Source organism: Lampris incognitus, chromosome 9 (assembly GCF_029633865.1).
Source record: "Lampris incognitus isolate fLamInc1 chromosome 9, fLamInc1.hap2, whole genome shotgun sequence".
Lineage (NCBI taxonomy): Eukaryota > Metazoa > Chordata > Actinopteri > Lampriformes > Lampridae > Lampris > Lampris incognitus.
The window spans coordinates 20,463,198-20,470,161 of record NC_079219.1 but is presented as its reverse complement, the minus strand read 5'-3'; positions in this window follow the sequence as shown (position 1 = coordinate 20,470,161).

Genomic DNA, 6,964 nt, shown 5'->3' with positions numbered 1-6,964 from the left:
GACATACTCTGTTCTTTTAAAAGCTGCTGTCAATTTGCCATTGGGCAAGAAATTTTATCTCCATGGCTGTGGTAAAGCTGCTCATTAGCCAACATTTAAAAGCTGGACATGTCGGGCAGTTCCCAGCATCCAACGCTACAAAGCTGTGCTTTAAGAGGCAGCTTCTAACAGAAAACTGCAAATGGGCTGTCATTTAGGGCTGGTGCAAGGCAAACGCTGGCTGATCAGCAATTTCCCCAGGCGCAAGGTTTTCCCCACCCATGCCCATTTGGTAATTTTGTGGTCCTTAAAGAACCCACCTGCACCAAAATTGATGGGGTGCAGTTGGCTGTGTGTTAATGCATTTCTGATGGCACAGTACAAATTTGGTGTCTATTTTGGCCTGAAATTCTGCACCTGTGTGGCTCAGGCTAAGTCCAAGCACAAACACGGGTGCATTGAGCTATTTTCATGCAGCAGTCTAGGCAAGGATGCACGGGAATGTCTATCCAAATGTGTTTTAATGGATGGTAGCCTATGCATTTCACTCCACTAAAATAAATCACTTAACCAACAGCAACAACTAACTGAATGCAACGTTCTGAATAAGTTATTAGAAAAAAAGATCTCTGTGGGCTGCTGAATTTGATGTGAATCAAGACTGCTTGTACTCATCATGACACATGGAAAATTCAACCTAACTTGGCTAAGTGAATGTCTGTCTGATCCAGACAGATGTATCCACTGTACTACAAACTGTCTATACTAGAGACTGACGTCTAGTTAGGAATTCCTTGGGTGACAAGATTCCTGCAGGAATCAATTTCACTAAAAATCCCACGAGTGGGACAGGATAGGAGAATTTTTTTCACTGAGTCATAGGATCGGGACAGGAGGAAAAATTCACTCCCATGTCAGAGTCTCTTAAACCATTGTCCATTGTCAGTCTCTGTAGGTTTGTGTACAATGTGAGAACACTGAAGGCATTTTGTAAGTTATGTCAGCAAGGCCGTTTGATGTTGATCTTCTTGCATCCTGCTTCAAATTACTTATATTTTGTTTGTCACAATCTATGGAAATGGAGTATATAATTGGAAGAAGGTAGCGGTACAGGGAAAGAATTTCCAGCTGCCAAATTGCATACATCCAAGTTAACCAAGATGGAGTGAGGAGCTGTTCTAATAGACTTTATTCTTCATCTATCAGGAAAATGACAATATGCTACACCACAGCATGTTTACAGGGAATGAGAGGAGCCGATTTGATTGGCCAAGTCTAAGCCCGCACAACTCCACCTATTTATAATGTATTCATCCTAATCCAACTTCCTTTATCTGTTGTGATTGTACAAGGCAGCTCTCAACAGTAGCCAACAGAACTGCAGCCAGTTTTCCAGAAAACAAACAAAGTTTTAAGAGTGGAGGCAGCCGTCAGGTTATGCCCTGTTGGTTTGACCACTTCGTAATGGAGGGCATTAATGAGACTCCCTCTGCTGTGCTGTAATTTAACACTTGTCAGCACAGAGATAATTACCATGGACAAACTTGGGAAACCCTTACTGGCTTTACAAAACACAGGGATTTCATTGTGAATAGACTTGGCCCTCAACAGGAGGCATTAATTGGGCCATACCTTGTCTCCTGTTCATAATTATGGTCTGTGAAATGTAGCATTACAGTGTGAGCACCTCTTCAGAGTAAGCAGTCATTTCTATTTACGTAGGCGGGTCTATGAAATTGTGCATGTACGGTTGGTTTGGTAATACTTTAATCCAAAGTACCTTTTAATCTTTGAGTGGGGAAAGTAGTAGAATTAAAAACAATTCAAGAATACATGCCATTTTAGGCAGATGTGAATCTTAACACTGCATGAATTCATAATAACATAGGAAGTGACGTCAAACTGGAAAGTTATCTGAGGAAACCCAGAAAAGTTGAATCAGTTCATCTGGACACAAGGTTTAGTGGGAGAAATGTTTCATCACTCATCTATGTGACTTCTTCAGTCTCAACTGTATGCAGGTATCCCCACCCTTATAAACAAAACGGTGGCATAACAACCAAAAACAACGATCACTTCATTTCATTTCAGTTTCACATGCAAATTGCCATGACCATTACAATGACCACTTGTACTAGGTTGGGGATACCTGCAGTCAGCTGAGACTGAGTCAATTTCAGTGGTGCTTGAAAGTTTGTGAACCCTTTAGCAATGTCTATTTCTGCATAAATATGACCTAAAACATCATCAGATTTTCACACAAGTCCTAAAAGTACATAAAGAGAACCCAATTAAACAAATGAGACAAAGATATTATACTTGGTCATTTACTTGTAAGGAAAATTATCCAATATTACATATCTGTGAGTGGCAAAGTATGTGAACCTTTGCTTTCAGTATCTGGTGTGACCCCCCCACACACACACATACACTTGTCTAGCAATAACTGCAACTAAACGTTTCCGGTAACTGTTGATCTGTCCTGCACATTGGCTTGGAGGAATTTTAGCCCATTCCTCCATACAGAACAGCTTCAACTCAGGGATGTTGGTGGGTTTCGTCACATGAACTGCTCACTTCAGGTCCTTCCACAACATTTCGATTGGATTAAGGTCAGGACTTTGATTTGGCCATTCCAAAACAGTAACTTTATTCTTCTTTTAACCATTCTTTGGTAGAACTACTTGTGTGCTTAGGGTCATTGTCTTGCTGCATGACCCACGTTCTCTTGAGATTCAGTTCATGGACAGATGTGCTGACATTTTCCTTAAGAATTCGCTGGTATAATTCAGAATTCATTGTTTCATTAATGATGGCAAGCCATCCTGGCCCAGATGCAGCAAAACAGGCCCAAACCATGAGACTACCACCGCCATGTTTCACAGATGGGATAAGGTTCTTATGCTGGAATGCAGTGTTTTCCTTTCTCCAAACATAAAACTTCTCATTCAAACCAAAAAGTTCTGTTTTGGTCTCATCCATCCACAAAACATTTTTCCAACAGCCTTCTGGCTTGTCCACGTGAACTTTAGCAAACTACAGATGGGTAGTAATGTTCTTTTTGGAGAGCAGTGGCTTTCTCCTTGCAACCCTGCCATGCACACCATTGTTGTTCAGTGTTCTCCTGATGGTGGACTCATGAACATTAACATTAGCCAATGTGAGAGAGGCGTTTAGTTGCTTAGAAGTTACCTTGGGTTCCTTTGTGACCTAGCCGACTATTACACGCCTTGCTCTTGGAGTGATCTTTGATGGTCGACCACTTCTGGGGAGGGTTACAATGGTTTGGAATTTCCTCCATTTGTACACAATCTGTCTGACTGGATTGGTGGAGTCCAAACTCTTTAGAGATGGTTTTGTAACCTTTTCCAGCCTGATGAGCTTTTTCTGAGATCCTCGGAAATCTCCTTTGTTCTTGCCGTGATACACTTCCACAAACATGTGTTGTGAAGATCAGACTTTGATAGATTCCTGTTCTTTAAATAAAACAGGGCACCCACTCACACCTGATTGTCATCCCACTGATTGAAAACACCTGACTCTAATTTCACCTTCAATTTAACTGCTAATCCTAGAGGTTCTCATACTTTTGCCACTCACAGATATGTAATATTGGATAATTTTCCTCAATAAATAAATGACCAAATATAATATTTTTGTCTCATTTGTTTAATTGGGTTCTCATTATCTACTTTTAGGACTTGTGTGAAAATCTGATGATGTTTTAGATCATATTTATGCAGAATTATGAAAATTCTAAAGGGTTCACAAACTTTCAAGCACCACTGTAGATGAGTGATGAAACATTTATCCCATTAAACCTTGTGCCCAGATATGGCACAGTGCTTGCACTGTTGCCTTACTGCAAGAAGGTCCTGGGTTTGATTCCTGCCTGGGATGGGGTTAGCACTGGGGGAGTTTGCATGTTCTCCCAAGGCCTGTCAGTGTGCAGTGGCTGTCTGTGTGTACTCAGCATGTTCTCCCCATACTCAGGTGGGTTATCGCTCAGCCAGGGACCTTTCTGTGTGGAGTTAGCTTAGCATGTTCTCCCCATGCTCCAACATAAAAAAGAACCTCAAAAACATGCAGTACGCTCTCCTGTCCTGTCCCTCACCACGACATGGATGTCCACCTGGAATTGGTCCCCCGGTGCCGAAGGAAAGGGCTGCCCACTGCTCCTGGCTGCCCCTGGAGGAAAGACAGCAGGATGGGAAAATGCAGAAGCCACCACTCCCTGCTTGCATGTGTGTTCTAGTGTGTAGCCGTATGAGGAACAAAGTCTCTATACTGACTCAATTTTTCAGGGACTCTACACTTGGATTATTGAGCATGCATCATGAAATAAACAAGTCCCCTCTTTTTCACCGTGCTAACCCATGACTGTACTGCCCAAATTTGACACCAACCACTTCATCAAGGTTTGCAGATGATACAACAGTAGTGAGTCTTGTCAGCAATAATGATGACTCTGCATACAGGATGGAGGTGGAGCAGCTAATGGCATGGTGCGAATCCCACAACCTCCCCCTGAACTGAAGTACCAGCAGGCACCATCATATGCCGCTGACCATCGATGGTGCAACTGTGGAGAGGGTCAGTAACATCAAGTTCCTGGGAGTGCATCTGGCAGACTACCTGACCTCAACCATTAACACCTTGGCCATCGTTAAAAAGGCCCTACAGCGGCTCCATTCCCTCCAGAGACTTAAAAGGGCAAGCTCCCCATTCCAACCCTCACTACCTTCTACAGGGCACCATTGAAAGCATTCTAACCTACAGTTTCACTCCCTGGTTCAGTAACTGCAAAGTGACCAAACAACACCAGCTGAACAGGATAGTGAAGACAGCTAGCAGGATCATTTGTGCTCCTCTCCCCTTCCTGTTGGAGATTTACCATCAATGCTGTGTTCGCAGAGCCTCCAGCATCATTATGGATCCCCACCACCCTTCTCACAACCTGTTTTCCCTCTTGCCGTCCAGGAAGTACAGGAGCATCTGTGCTAAATCCAGCAGAATGCTAAATAGCTTCTACAAGCAGTCAGGATCAAGCAGTCAGGATCATTAACAAACTGTCCCCACCACGGTCACGCCCCCCTCCATCAGTGCTGGTCACTTGCTGACAAGACACCAGCTGTCAACATTGAACTGAAATGGCACTTTAATGGACTGTGTTGCACTTGAATGGACTGTGTTGCTAACTGTTTGTGCTTTTTTGTTTTGTTCTCTGTTTTTATGTTTTTAGTTGTATTGTTTTTAGTTAATTTTTAGATATATATTTGTATCTTTTCTGTTGCACTGCTGTGGGCTGGGAGAAATGGCATTTCATTTTTTTTTAATGTATGTCCTGTAGCCTTTCCTGCTCGTCCCATCACTTTAGCTCTGTGAGACGCACCTGTTACATTATCCACAAAGCTGATTGTTTGACCTGTTTTCAGCCCTAGGAAGGCTCCTACCCTTATGCCTGTCTGTTGATTATCCTTATGATTGTTACCTTCAGTGACATCTGTATCATTGTCTGTAACACCCCCAGCCTCACCGTCACTGTTCATATCAACATTTATGTCACAATCAGTACCAAGTATGTTCCCACTGTCATTGTTAACAACATCCACATCACTATCAGTAACAGGTACATTCATATTGCCCTCAGTAACATTCTCTCCAGGGTGCTCTAGACACCCACTAGCACTTATGTCACTCTTATCAGCCTTCCGCAGCCTAGCATGATGAACCCTGACATAGGTCCCACCATGGCGTACAAAGATCACCACCCCATCTTGTCCTATCACGACTCCAGGACCTTTCCACTCAACAGTCTGTCCTTTTGTAGAACACCTTGTCCCCAGTTTCATACTTCTCATCTGTTGGACGAAGTTGCTTTCGTAGAGCTCTTCTGATTCTCTCTGAGCACTCTGCCTCTGTGAAAGCTTTCCTTGCTGCATGTAATGCTGTTATGTGCTGTCCCACCCATGCACTCATAGTAGTTCCCTCCAAAGCAGGTGGCTGATCCACTAACACAGAGGGAAGGTTCGGATTCTGTCCAAACACCAGCTGATGTGGGCTGAAGCCATGTACGTTCTGCATTGTGTTCTTTGCCATGAGTGCCCAATCCAGTGCAGTTTTCCAGTCAACTCCGTTGTCAAGTTTTACCTTCAGCATTATCTCTGTGAGCGTTTGGTTATGGCGTTCCAGCAAGCCATTGCTCCATGGACTATAGCCAGCAGTCGTCTTTATCTCGATGTTGAAGTTCTCTGCCATGTCTCTTATTTCCTCATTATTGAACTCGCCGCCATTGTCGCTGAAGAGACGCTCCGGTGGACCATGGACACTGATCCAGGAATGTACAAAGCATTTCACTATCACACTTGGTTTCTTTGAGGTCACAATGCCACCCGCACTGAAGCGTGTGAAGTGATCGATAATGTGCAGGTACCACACATTCGGTTCTAGCTCATGTAAATGTACTGCCACAGTCTCATTGTATCGGGAGGCCATGGGCAGACCAACAGCAGGCTTGGGCTTAGGTTTGCTGTACTTAAGACATATCTCACATTTTCCTACTATCTCTTCTAGAATAGCAGTGCTCTCATCATCAGTGTTTCCAGCATTTATCAGCAGCTTCTTCAGTTTGTCAACTGATGCATGTCCGAATTGCTTGTGAAGTTTCAGTAAAGCGTTGTGTTTTTGTTCCTTAGTCATATTCTCTGTGATGGCCAGGACCACATTCTCATATGTATCGCATGGGGACTCATTATCCATTATGTTCAGACAGTAGTGTCCTGAGGAGGTCATCTCCAGAGCTATCGGTTGCTGAAACATTATTGCTGTATCGTTCTCCAAGTTCAGCACAGCTCCTGCTCTCTTTAGCGACATTTTACTCAGCAGTAAAGGGATGTCAGATGGGACCACTTCTGTTTCTATACAGCATTTTGTTTCTCCTATCTTGGCTGGTATCTTGACCTTTTTTGTCGAATGTCCAACTTGC